Source organism: Lynx rufus, unplaced genomic scaffold (assembly GCF_022079265.1).
Source record: "Lynx rufus isolate CCGP_SWC_20201006 ecotype Redwood Valley unplaced genomic scaffold, mLynRuf1.p SCAF_10, whole genome shotgun sequence".
Lineage (NCBI taxonomy): Eukaryota > Metazoa > Chordata > Mammalia > Carnivora > Felidae > Lynx > Lynx rufus.
Genome location: NW_025814824.1, coordinates 16,805,409 through 16,819,840, shown reverse-complemented (window position 1 = coordinate 16,819,840; position 14,432 = coordinate 16,805,409). Strand labels below are relative to the sequence as shown.

The following is a 14,432-nucleotide window of genomic DNA, read 5'->3' as shown; positions in this document are numbered from 1 at the left end:
CTGTATTTGCTTGGTTGTTTCCATCTAGGTTAGTAGTAACTGTAGATGTAGGCATTTTAATTAGTTGAATGCATGCTTTTGAATCTTTAGATGAGCCTATTCTTGTATGCTTCTAGAAAGTCAATAGTAAGAGCACTTGGTCTTAGAGTATGTTAGGCTTTATACTGATTAATCTTGATGTTTGGTTTTGTTAAATAATAGACAAATAACTATAAAGGAAACCAGTACCAGAGAGTTCCAGGACCAGCCATTAGTTGGATAAGCACTGGGCATGACACTTAAATACTCTGGGTTTGTTTTCCTGAACTTCTGTTTGTGATCTCAGGCACAGCGCTCGAAGTGTGTTTCCTCATCTGTAAGAGAAGACTGCCACCACCGACTTCAGAGGGTTTTGATAAAGTCATGCGCGACTGTGTGCAGTCTTCTGTGTGAACATGTGAAAGCACCTGGTAGACAACGCAGTTTCAATCTGTGTTGACGCTGTGCAGTGATACAAAAAGGTGAAGATTAGTAACAGGACATCAGTTTTAATAATGCTGTGGCGGAAAAAAGTTTCAGTGGAATCCTGGGGCTGGGGGGAGACCAAGAGGACAGGTATGTGTGGATAGATTCTCGAATGTTCAAGTCTGGTGGGAATTGTAAAGAAATAAAACAGTAGGTAATGGGAGAGAGGGCACAAGGAAAACCTCATGGTTATTCCCACTTTTAGAAACATGACAGTACATGCCTCTTGTGTGCTTATTTCTCTTCAGTAGATACATAGAAGCAGAGTCATTGAGCCAGTGTGTATGTGCCTCTTCAGTCAAGTTGCCTTTCAAAAAGATGAACAATTTACATGCCATTGACGGTGTTTTGGAATAACTTTGTTTTCATTCTCTGCTCAATACTGGATTTTGCTAAGCTTGTCATTTTTGTCAATATGATAGGAAAAAGTATCTATTTTAATATTCATTTCTTTAACGATTAGGGGAGCTGAGCAGTTGTGTAAGTGTAACGCCCAAAGAGGAGGGGTCTTTGATCGGCCAGTCGGTCGGTTTTCACCCGGCATAGCGGACAGGTCATTGGCAGCACTCCAAAAGTTGGTAAAAATGTGTCGAGCTTCATCAAGAGGGGGACTGGCCAATCTTGAGGACTGCTTGAGTTCTCTCCACTGATAGCAGTGACCATATCTGCTTCTGGTTTTACAGAGCTGGCACTGAGGCTGAACAGCTGCAGCCCGATGGACCCCACTAGGTGTCCACTTAGCCAGTGCTCGGGGTCCAGGAGTTCAGGGAACGCCGGTGAGTCGAGAGCCCCACTGAACCAGCGGCTTTGCTTTAGGTGGCAGAGTGGGGCATAAAGTTGACTCCCAAAGGAACAGCTGCCATCTTATCATGGCACCAAAAGCTGCTAGGGCCAGGCCAGCTGCACTCTTGAATATGCTATTTATTTGACTTGTAATTCCCGTTGGGTATTTTTCACCTTGTTAGTCAGCAAGTCCGAACCGACCCACCTGCAGATGAGAATGTGAAACCGAAGAGGCCTAGGGCCACCATACGCCATGCGTTCAGTCCCAAAAGCTTAGTAGCAGATTAATAGCTTCCTTCTTTTGTACCAAGGCATGTCTGGTGATGGTCAGGTACTTAATCCTGTTGTAGTGCCTGGCTATGGCCTGTGAGAATTTGGGCAGCCGTTAGATCTTTGAAGCTGTGGCTTCCGTCTTGGAGTTTAGTATTATTTCTGTGGGACCACCCAGGAGGGGACAGTCCATGCAGTAGTCCTTGAACGTGACACTTACTGCAGGCATGTAATACATCAGATCCATCATACGTTTATTGAATTGGTCCAAAGCGCCTCAGTGAGAGGTTATTTTTGAGATCTCTGACTCCAGGTAAAAAAAAAAAAAAAAAACTATGGTTTTTTTTTTCAGGCCTGAACATAGGTAATTACCTGGCAGGCTCATGGAAGAAAGCTGCCCTCCACTTACCAGACTTGGTGCACAGCTAACGCACAGCAGTCTCTAGTGGGACCTGCAGTCAAGGACACGGGCTTTTATTTTTTTAAACGTTTATTTATTGAGAGACAGAGATAGGGCGAGAGCAGGGGAGGGGCAGAGAGAAGGGGAGACACAGAATCCGAAGCAGGCTCCGGGCTCCGACGCGGGGCTCAAACTCACGAACAGCGAGATCATGACCTGAGCTGACGTCGGACGCTTAACCCACTGAGTCCCCCAGGCGCCCCAAGGACACAGGCTTTTATTCACAGCAGCTGCAGTGCTACGTAGCCAGTGCCTCTATTCAGAGCCTCTTTGTCACGGGCTTCAGCAGAAGCATTCCTCAGGTACCTTTACTGACACCTGCTTATAGGAGGGAAGGGGGTTAACTTGAAGACACCTTTCTTCGCTCTCCGGACTTTTTCCACTCTTAGGCCCTCCTCCTCTTTCACTTCACCCCCTCCCCACCCCCCAGGTCTACAAGCCTTCAGGAGCCTTTGTAGAGGAACCTACACTTCATCTGATTTAGTCTGTCACTTTTACTATTGAAGTGATCAGAGGCTTGACCGTAAGTTTCATTTCGGCCTCTTATATTAACCTATTTCAGCACTTGGGGACTGCTCTCTCTGGCTCAGAGGGGTCCCTAACAATTTCAGCTTCCTTCCCCACTGCAAGCCTTGTCCAACCCATCAGTTGAATTCAAGTGTCTTTTTTTCTCAATAGGATCACAGACCGAGAAGTTTAACCCACGTATCAGGGGCTACAGCACAGATGCCAAGAGACCAAGTCACCCCAGCTGGGAGATGGAGGAGGCTGTCCATGGGGACAGTGGGAGCAATGGTGGGGAGGGGGAAGGGGGGAATCCGGATTTTCTCCATTAACCTCTGGCTGCAGATAATGCTTGAGCACCGCTGCTGCTTCCTCCCCCAAGTGCTCCCTGCACCCAGTGAGTGCCCATCCTCGGGGGCCCTTTACTTCCTGCTCACGCACACGCCATTGTGCTGCATGCAGTCTTCCAGCTTTGGCCACCCTGGCACCCAGAGCCCCATCTTCACTCTCTGCCAGGTTTGGCTGAGACTTTGCGCTAACAGGCAAGGCTTTCCTCGCCTTCGAGGGGCCACCCACACTCCATTTCAACCAAATGGACTTCTGTTTTCAGGTCACCCAGAGCTCTCTATCGAATAGCAAAGTCCTCATCACTGACAACATTAATCTCAGTTTCGAGGTCTCCTTTCCTAGCCCTGTTGCCTTCCTGCTGGGGCCATGGGGCTTGCTGCTCTGCTGTGCTAACGTCCCTATCTTATCCTGCCCAGAAGAGGGAGCAAATTTGGGTTGCCAGACCGACGTCAATCCCGCATCTAGCTGTTCATCATCGTTAATAGGAGGTAGGGAGCTCGTTACTTTGTTTCCGCGTTAACCACTTAGGCAAGAGCATTTGCTGCTGTCTCCCAGGAGGTCTCGTGTTCCTGACCTGGCCTGTAGGACCTCTGCCTTCTGATCTGGAACGCCACGCCTGTCAGCATCCCAGACCTGTCCACAAAACTGCCGAGTCCAGGATTTGGTTTTACCCTGTTTACAAATGGGTAAGCCTATTCCGGTTTCACGGCTGCTGACAGAAGACATGAGAAGTTACACAAAAGTAGAGTTCCTGGGTACCCTTCACCCAGCTTCCCTCCCCCAATAACATTTCATGTCGTCCTAAGACATTGGCCAAAACTGTGAAATGGACATTGGCATGATTCTGTTATATGTACACCTTGTTTGAAGTTTGCAGGGTTTTGCACGCACTTTTAAAAATGCCTTCTACTTTTAAACTTTATGATTTGTGTCTAAAATGGGTTTCTTACTGACGGTATATAAAAGGTCTTGCCCTCTTTTTCAATCTGATTTGGGGGGAGGGAGGTATCTTTTCATTGGGTGTTTAAACCATTTTCATCTTAATTATTTAAAAAAAAATTTTTTTAATGTTTTTATTTATCTTTGAGACAGAGACAGAGCATGGGGAGGGGAGGGGCAGAGAGAGAGGGAGACACAGAATCCAAAGCAGGCTCCAGGCTCTGAGCTGGTAGCACAGAGCCCGACGCGGGGCTCGAACTCACGGACCGTGAGATCATGACCCGAGCTGAAGTCAGACGATTAACCGACTGAGCCACCCAGGCGCCCCTCATCTTAATTATTGATAGGAGTGAATTTAAACCTACCATTTTGCTAGTTTTCTACTTGTTCCATTTCTTCCCTGTTCCCCCTCTTTTCTCATCTATTTCTGGACTATTTACTTGATTTCATCTCCACTACTGGCTTTTATTAGTTATAGCTCTTTACCAAAAAAAAGTTTCAGTGGTTTCTCTTAGGGCTTCCAATATATATTGTTAGCTTGTTACAGTCTACCTTCAAAGTATTACACCACTAGGTGTATAGTTGTTAGTAACAATTACAACTCTTAAAATATACTTACAATTCTTCTCTTCCATTATTCATGGTATTGTCATGTATTTTAATGTGCATAATAAACCCCAGAATACATTGTTACTATTTTTGCTTTAACTGAATTCTTTTAAAGCAATAAAAATAACAAATATATTTTATGTTTATCTTCATTTTTATAGCTTCTAATGGGTGGTGCTTTAAAAATCTCTCCACAGACTCTTTGATACTCCTCCCTTTGGTGTAGCCTCACTCCTCTCCCTCTTCAAGTGTGGACTGTAGTGACACAGTTCTAATGAACAGACTGAGGTAGAGACGTGAGATTTATGTCCGCTCCCCTCAGCAGCAGCAGCTATGCTGTGTGTGTGTGTGTGTGGTATAAGTCCCCTGCTCCAAGTTCTTATTTTGAGCCCCCAATGGAAGGCCATGAAAGAAACCCTTGTGTCTGAGACTCCCAGCTCTTCCAAACTGAGATGGTAACCACAACTGCCAAGAATGTGAAACATTTTGCAGGTCATAAAAGACATTGTAGCTTCCATTTTTCTCTCTGATCACTTGCATTAGGGGAGGTAAGACAGGTCATGAGGACATTCAAATAGCCCTGTGGAGAATCCCACGAGGTGAGTAACTGAGGCCTTCTCGAAACAGTCACATGTACTGGTGGTGGCTCATCCAGCTCCAGTCAGGCCTTCTAACGGCTGCAGCCCCAGCCAACATCTTGACTGCAGCCACACGGGCAACCCTGGTCGGCAACCCTAAACTCCCCAGCTAAGCTGATGTTAGAACTCCTGACCCACGACCGAGAAAATGTTTGTTGGCTTAAGCCACGGAGTTTTGGGGTTATTTGTGACAAAATGCTCATTTCTTAGTGTGTACCAAGTTTCCACCTGGAACCTGAAGAACTTCCTTTAACATTTCTCATATCAGGTCTGCTGGCACCGAATTCTTAGATTTTTTTCTGAGAAGTCCTTTGTTTTAGTTTCATTTTTTAAAAGATTTGCTGAATACAGAATTCTGTATTGACATTTATTCTTTAAAGACGTCACTCCTTGGGCCACCGGTGTGGCTCAGGCAGTTGAGCATCTGACCGGCTCAGGTTACGATCTCACAGTTCACAAGTTTAAGCCCAGTGCTGATAGCATGGAACCTGCTTGGGATCCTCTCTCCCTCTCTCTGCCCCTCCCCTGCTCATGCTCTGTCTCTCTCTCAAAAATAAACATTAAAAAAAATTTTCTTAAGATGTCACTCCAAAAAAAAAAAAAATGCCATTCCATTGTTTTGATGAGTACTCTGCTAGAATTCTTATTTTTGTTTCTCTGAATGTGTTTTTTCCTCTGGCTTTCAATATTCCCTCTTCAATTTTCATTACTTTGACTATGATGTGTCTAAGCATGTGTGGTTTTTCTGGTTTGTTTTTGGAATTTATCCTGTTTGTCATATCTGTGGTTGATGTTACTATTTCTGGAAAATTCTTACCTCTTCAAATATTTCTTCTTCCCTCTTCTCTTCCTGGAACCGCTTTTGCAGGTACATTAGGTTGCTTGTTATTGTGCCGCAATTCTTGGAGCTGCGGTTGTGGTGGTTTCTTGTTTTTATTTAGTTTTTACTCTTTATTTTTTTCTTCATATTTCAGACACAGTATTTCTTCTACTTCAAGTTCCTTAAAACTTCCTTCGTCCGTGTCCATTCTAATAATAAGCCTGTTAAGAATTTTCAAGTTATGCTTTTTTATTTCAAGCATTTCCATTTATCTTTAATTTCCATCTCTCTGCTGAAATTCCCTGTGGCTCAACACATGGTATCTGCTTTTCCCACTGTATCCTTTAATATAAGAATTTGACTAATAAAGAGCGATAACCCCAATATCCTGGTCACCTCTGAGTCTAGTTCTGTTCATTGCTTTGCTTCATCTCTTGACAAGGTTTTTGTTTGCTTATTTTCTCCTATTGCTTTCTTTCTGAGTCTTATAGTATTGAATTCCATTTGCTGTGTAGAAAACGACAAACCAAGATAAACGGTATTTATGCGTGGGTATGACTATATGCCTGGTAGGCTGGTGTGGGAGGCCAAATCAGTGTCACAAGAAGTTGAGTTGGTTTGCATTATATCTGCACTGCATCACAGGCTTCAACCTCTGCTAGCGGTTACCTGTTGTTACCTTGCATTTAGAGTAGAGGACAGGATACCAGAGGGCTTTTCCCAGTGTTCTTGCATGCTCTCTAGCATTCAGCTGTGTCTGCATGCCTGTGTGCCATAAAGGAATCTTCACTACATGCTCAGCCTCTTCCCCAGGGGTAGACTACTGGTCCTTGTGAGTCTGTGCTAAGTTCATGGTAGGGAAAACGGGAATTCTTGTCGTAGTGTTGCCTCATTCTTAGGCAGGCTCTGTCACCCAGGCCTCGTCAGTGGGTTTTTCCTCAGCATTCCCATCCTCTTCCCATGTGTTTGTGGTTGGTCTTAAGCAGGAATATCCTGATTTTTGCTTCTACTTTTCCTCCGAGGATCTTTGCTCTTGTCCTAGGGATGAGAGACTTCTTCCTATCTCTCCCCTGAGGCGGGGGGTTTGCTTCTACTCTTCCCCACAAAGAAATAATGTCTGTCCCTTCCAGCCTCCTGCCCTGCCCCAAGTCTTTGTCTGGAGCATCCAATGGAAGGCCATGAAAAAAAAATCTTACGTGCGCAAACATCCTTTGTGTAAGAGACTCCCAATTCTTCCAAACCGAGAGGCTAATCCACAATCGCCAAGAATGAAAACTTTCTGCAGATTTCTTAGCAGCTTATAAAGCAGCCACTTTTGACACAAAACTCCTACATCAAAGTCAAAGGAGAGTTTATAACTCACAGCAATAGCACTAGCCAGAGTATTAATTTTGCACAGTACCCTGAGACCCAAATCACATAGAGGGACACAAGAGAGTTCTAGGTGACACCTGCACAAGCGTTGGGTTGCATCAGAGAACTTTGAGCTTAAGAAACCTTATTCTTTTAGGGTGGGCTAGCAGTAAGTGTGATTGACTTTTTGCCCTAGGAGAAGATACTATGCTAGACAGTAAACAAAACCTGCCCTTTGTTCTAGAAGGAGACACTGTCTCTCTCTTCCAAGCCTGTTCTCTGTACACGTATCCAAGAAAAGATAATCAGGAATACAGTTAGCCAGTACTTCTGCTTGTGAAATATGCTGAAATGGAAGAAAAAAAAGCAAACAAACATGGAAAACTGACTCCCAACAGAAGATTACAGAGGTCACAAGCTTTTAACTGTTGGCATAAAGGAACTTGTAACCCACACAAGTATCATTGACACTAAAATAATCTGAGGTGGCCCAAAGATGTGTCCCATATGCCCTCTACCCATGTTTCCTAATATCCCACCCAACTGACTATTAACAATCTTGTCCCAGGAACATTTTGTGTAATACCAAAAAAATGCAAATATACATGTGTGCACATATATGTACATCCTCTACTGTTTCCTTGGTTTTGGCCTATATACATATACATATATATTTTTTGACTTAATACATTTTGCCAATTGTTCTATATCCATACGTATAAATTTACGCCATTTAATAAAATCTGCATGTCTGTATGTATAATACATACACACACACTTACATGCAATGCTACCAAGTAACATTTAGGTTGTTTTTAACTTTTTGCTACTCAGCACTATATTACAAGGAATAGCCTAGTACATACCGGCTTTGTGTCTATTCTCTGGACACATTTATACATCTGGTGTAAATTCCTGAAGGTGGCAGTGCATTTTTAAATTTTCACAGATGTCAGATGGCTCTCTTAAAAGCTTACACTTGAAAACAAGGAGCGTATCTGTTTCTCAATATCTTCACCAATACAACCTATTATTAAACATTTAAATGAATAATCTGATGTTGAAAACTGCATTAAAATCCTTTGAAATATGCAATGTTTTTTTTGTGGGCTTTTTGTTTTTTTGCTTTCTCGTTTGATTTTTCTGTTTTTGCTCTTCACTATCACAGGCTGCCCGGTAAGGAGGAAATAGAATGGAGATAGATAGACCTGGTCAGTATCCCAGCCTCACTATTTACTGTGTGGTCTTCAACTTTTTCATTCACCTCACATTTATTGAGAACGTGCATTGTGTCTGGAATGGCTTGATCCTGGGGATTCAGAGGTCAGAAGATAGTTTCTCCCACCAGAGCTTCCATAACAGAAAAAGATGTCAAACAAGTAATTACAAAACCGAAACCGAAACTAAAAACCCAAGTAATTACATAATTGTAAGAACTGAGCAGTAGGGACGTGCTGACTTAGAGAAGACTTCCCTAAAGAAATGATATTTGAGCTGAGACCTGAAGGAAAACCAGAACTTCTCAAACACAACGTACAGATACAATCAAGTATCCACATTTCATTTTTCAAGTGTTCCTGCCATCATCTTCATTTTCTTATACCCTCATTAATACAAAGAGGGAAACTAGTATTTTTCTAGTCTCTGAGAAAATTTATACAATTTTCTTTACACGGGTTGAGTTCTTGCTTGAATAAAATCAGGTATGTCATAGTCAGTGGTTTGCATATTACAAGGTTGATGACTCCTTTCATTATAAATATGTTAATTATGTATTAATTCACATTAATATGTAAGATACTAATATATAATGAATAAATACAATCTACAACAAATGAGGAAACAGGCATATCTCCAAGTTAAAAGTCACACACAATATGACCCTAAAGTCAAAGTGAAATCTTATAGTAAGGCATTTTCGGCTTCCGGGCAAGATGGAATAATGGACTACATTTATCCTCCCACCTAAAACAACCCCAAACCTGGACACAACATATAAGACAACTGCCAACAAAGGACAGTGATTTCTGAGAGACAGGAAGCAAGCCTGGCAGTGTGCCTGAACTGAGGGCATGGAGTTGACGGTCCAGGGAAATCAAGACAGCTAGAGTTTGCGGGACTGAGTACCCGACAGGAGAAAACCACATACAGAGAACCTCTGAAGATCTGAGCACAGTCCCCTAGAGTACTGATCAGTACATGTGTGTGAGATAACTACCCAAGGCCAGAGAAAGAAGCACCAGGAAAGTAAAACTCGTAATACCTGGTATCCAAATAAGAATTACCACGTATACAGGGGTGCCTGGGTGGCTCCGTGGGTTGAGCGTCCGACTTTGGCTCAGGTCATGATCTCACAGTTGGTGAGTTCGAGCCCCGCGTCGGGTTCTGTGCTGACAGCTCAGAGCCTGGAGCCTGCTTCACATTCTGTGTGTCTCTCTCTCTGCTCCTACCCTGCTTGCGCTCTATCAAAAATAAATAAAAATATTAAAAAAAAAAAAAAAAAGAATCACCACATATACAAAGAACAAGACAACACCCATAGAGAAAAGATCAACCAATGGAGACCAACCCAGAACTGACACAGATGTTAGAATTAACAGAGAAGGACATTAAAACAGTAGAACTGTTCCATGTGTTCAAAAAGTTACTGAGATGTGTGAGACTTACACTGAACTTCTGGAGATGCTAAGTGCATTGGAATGAAAAATACAGTGTATGAGATTAACAGCAGAAAAGGCATGAGAGGAGAAAAGGTTAGCTTGAAATCATAGCAATGGAAACTAGAATGAAACACTAAGGGAGAAAAGGCCATGCTGGCTTTTTTTTTTTTTTTCTGCTGTCCCAAGCTCACGCCAGGCATGCTCTTGCTTTAGCACATTTGCATTTGTTACTACCTCTGCCTACAATCAGTCGCCATACATACTCAGCTCACCCCGATTTTCCTCAGGTCCCTGCTCAGAAGTCTTATCTGAGACACCCTCCTTGACAACCTAATACAACCTCCCCCATCCTTCTTAATCTGCTGCTTTTCCTCAGCACTTGACATAGGCACTTGTTTATTGTCTATCTCCCTCGATGCAAGTGTCAGTGGGGGAGTCACAAGACAGAGATGTTTTGTTTACTGTTGTAACTCTAGAATTTTCCCTGCTATAGCAGATGCTAGTTTTCAAAGAATAAGTTAATGAGTGAGCATAAGTTTGTGAAGGGGTACAGTTATACTTCTGATACGAGTTCCTGGTTGGATGAATGATGGGATACAGGGCACATGAGAATGACTAGGAGATGCCTGTGAAACATCCAAGTGAAAACGAAGCATAGTCATTTGTTCAACAAAGAAGTACTGAGCACCTGATACAAGCCAGGCACTGTGCCAAGCACTTGAGTATATCAGAAGTGAAAAAAAACCCAAAGAATCCTACTCGAGGAGCTTACTTTCTAGAGAGGGACACAATAAGAATAATAAATAAGCGAATTATGTAATAGACTGAAAGGTGATATGTGCTATGGGAAAATAAAAATCAGGCAAAGGGAACCTCTAGAGTCTCGGGCAGTGCTGAGCCAGCTCCACTTTCAAATAGGGTGGTCAGGGCTGGACTCATTGGGAAGTGGCCAAGGGTCTAATGCTCTGGGGTGAGGTTTATCTGTTAAATTGGCAATAATATTTGCCACAGAGTTTTAAATGAGATATGTTGTTAGGAGGTCTGGCAAATACATAGCTGCTAAAAAATTTTAAACCACTTCCCCACCCTAAACCACTGTAAGGCTTTAATCAGTCTGAAACAGGCCAATTTTAAGATAAGCAGAGTAAGTTTGTGAGTGTGCATCCCTACTTTACCAAGAACACACTAAGAAAAGTTTCCTTCTTCGTTGCTTTGCTGTTACTAGTGATGAGTTCTGAGTCATTATCCAGAAGAAGTGCTGGGGAAAGAAATCAGAGAGCTGTTCATAGAATAGGAGAGAAAGAAGATCCTATTGGGTCAATATGAAAGTGCACCTGGACAGGGTGAGGAAGGGAGTGAAGGGTTGCGAGATTTCTGCCTTACATGAAGTGGTGCGGTGTTGGCTTTAAGTAAATTGTGAAAAGTTAAAGATGTATACTGCAATCCTTAGAGCAACCATGGAAAATTCATATAAAGAGGGGTGCTGGGTGGCTTTGTCGGTTAAGTGTCTGACTTTTTTTTTTTAGTTTTTTTTTAATGTTTATTTATTATTGGGAGACTGAGTGTGAGCAGGGGAGAGAGAGAGGGAGACACAGAATCTGAAGCAGGTTCCACGCTCTGAGCTATCAGCACAGAGCCCGACGCAGGGCTCGAACTCACAAACTGTGAGACCATGACCTGAGCCGAAGTCGGACGCTTAACCGACTGAGCCACCCAGGCACCCCAAGTGTCTGACTCTTGATTTTGGCTCAGGTCATGATCTCAGTTTGTGAGATAGAGCCCCCCACATTGGGCTCCACACTGGATGTAGACCCGGCTTAAAATTCTCTCTCCCTCCCTCGGCCCCTCCCCAACTGGAGCATGCGTTCTGTCTGGGGTGGGGGGAGGGGAGAGTGGATTCACCTGATGGAATACCATACTCAATATAAATGAATGAAATACAATTACATGCATAAACATATAAAATAAGGAAAACAGGAAAGCAAACAACTCCATATTTTAAGTGGGCAAAAGATCTGAATATTTTACAAAGAAGAGATACAGATAGTAAATAACCACTTAAAAGACGCTCAACATCATTAGTCATTAGGGAAATGTAAATTAAAACTACAACGAGATACATACACGAGATACCTATTTAGAAAGACTAAAATTGAAGTCTGACCATACTAATTGTTGGAGGGCATGGGTAGGAACTGGAACTCTCATATACTCTTTTCAAGAGAAGAGAATGCCTATGTGCGTACGAAACCTAATACACATATGTTCTCAGCAGCTTTAGCTGCATAGCCCCAAACTGGTAGCAACCACATGTTCATCACCAGGTGAATGGAGACACAAACTGTGCTATAGCCACATAATGGAAAAGTACTGGGTAAAAAAAAAAAAAAAAAAAAAGGAATGAACATCTGATAACATGAATGAATCTCAGAATAATTGTGCCGAAGGAAGCCAAACAAAAACAGTACATACCATATGATTCCATTTATGTAAAACTCTAGAAAAATGCAAATTAATCTACAATGACAGAAAGTAAAGTAGTGGTTACATTCCCCCGGGGAGGAGGGAGGAATTACAAAAGGGTCAATGGAAACTTTTGGGGGTGGTGGACATGTGCATTATCTTAACTGTGGCTATGGTTTCACACAAAAACTCAGCAAACATTTGAAATATATGCCTTTTATTTTATGTCAATTAGGGCTCACTTAAAAGTGTTAAAAAGCCAGCAAAAATTAAAAATGTTATTTAAGAACACAAACACAGATGGGAAAAATTACAAAGTAAAGCAAAGAGATGGTCAATTCAAAATTCAAAACAGCAATTACCTGGCGTAGAGGGAGGAAAGGGAGAAAGGTGTCAGCGGGACAGGCATGTAGGGACCTTGACATGTTCTGGTCCAAGCAATATTCTATACATGAAACTGGGTGCTGGACAGCTTATTTTCATTCTTTTAACTGCATGTGTTTTACGCCACCTTTTGTATAGATGATCTATTCCACAATTTAGAAAAACACAGAGCCTGTGGTGAGGACCACGAAGGAAAGAACCTGTATTAGCTAAACTGCACTTTTGTGGGCAGGACACCGTCAAAACCTTTTCAATAAAATTAAGCTCCTTCGTATCAGATAGGTGTGATCTGATCTTTGAGACAGATAGGTAATCAATTTCAAAGAAGGAATGGAAAGATCACACTGAAAAGCTATTGTTTAACACCCTAACTTGTTAACATTTCTGTACATATTAACTAAGTAGTTGCCAGGGCACCTAGGTGGCTCAGTAGGTTAAGCATCCGACTTCAGCTCAGGTCATGATCTCAGTCTGTGGGTTTGAGCCCTGCATCAGGTTCTCTGCTGTCAGCAGGGATTCTGCTTTCGATCCGCTGTCCCCTTCTCTCTCTGCCAAAAATAAATACACATTAAAAAAAAAAAAAAGCGAGTCGTTGCTTATCATGTCACAACCTTGAGGCTTAGGGACATGGGCTAAATAATATATAGGTTAAGTACTTTCTGATGGGGCTTTAGGGGAATGGTGAGGTTGGGAGCTGATAGCCAAGAAAAAATTCTTGGGAGATGTCTTTGGTGCAAAAGGATGATTTTATTAAAGCACTGGGACAGGACCCATGGGCAGAAAGAGCTGCACTGGGGTTGTGAAGAGTTATATACTATGGGGCTGGGGAGGTAAAGTCAAGACCGAAGTTTCTTCAAGAGATTTCCATATGCTAAACACTCACAGATTACTGGAGGCCTAACTATTGTCAAGCTAAGGTTGTTTTCACCTCTAGCAAATCATTAACATTAACACGTTAAGAGTTCCTGGAGAAAACTCTGCCTGCTTCAAGTATTTGTCAACGGGCTACAGGTTATAAGGAAATTCCATTTTATTTGCCATTTCCTTCTCGCCTTTGTTTCCCCACATCACCATGGAGGGGAGGGTGATGTTGGGGCTCCGGAAACGACAGTTTCTGGAGATTAGGCTATTGCTAAGATTACCTTTTTCTTGCAATTTACTAAGATATTTGTAAACTGCTGGAGACGCTCTCAGTTTAACCGTTTGCTTTCTGTCCTTTCCTTTGTACTTGGGCAGCCAGGAGTGCCTGAGGAATGTCATACTTATCCCACCTGGGTGGGGGAGGTGGGAAATGTGTGTGACCTATGCTAGCTTGTGTTTGGCCCTCAGGTCTCCTTATGATCCCTCCTCACTTACCAGTTAGAGTACAATTATCTTCCTTGCACTTTCTCTGAAAGATCATGTAGCTTCTCCCCTCAAAACACTTATGCACGGTTTTCTTCCTCACATTGTTTTACTCTTTCTCAACCACTAAAATACAAGCCGTAGTAAACGCGCTGCTCCCAGCTCCCTCACTTTGCTTGGTTACAACTTCTGCTGCGAGGAAGGTCTTGGAATCTCACTTCCGATCATCGCGCGGAGTAACAAGGGAACTGTGCGCTACCCACATCATTTTAAGAGCCAAATAATTTTAGGCTTCGGTTGGAAAAGCAAAGAGCTGTGCTCCAGGCTTGGGCTCTAGGGTGAGCTATTTTAGG

At 42.7% G+C, this 14,432-nt stretch overlaps 1 long non-coding RNA gene across 3 annotated transcripts; it reads right to left on the bottom strand.

Annotated features, from left to right (window-relative positions):
- Window positions 1-2,158: 2,158 nt before the first annotated feature.
- On the bottom strand, window positions 2,159-9,573 carry LOC124528550 (uncharacterized). Of its 3 annotated transcripts, none has more exons than XR_006966184.1 (5): window positions 9,492-9,573; window positions 8,095-8,255; window positions 7,072-7,204; window positions 5,873-6,096; window positions 2,159-3,581 (listed from the first exon to the last, which is right to left on the bottom strand). It is a non-coding gene; the product is annotated as an uncharacterized LOC124528550 (long non-coding RNA). The 3 variants fall into 3 exon arrangements; XR_006966182.1 differs by having other exon boundaries at window positions 2,159-3,578; XR_006966181.1 differs by lacking the exon at window positions 2,159-3,581 and having other exon boundaries at window positions 5,613-6,096.
- Between the last annotated feature and the right edge of the window lie 4,859 nt (window positions 9,574-14,432).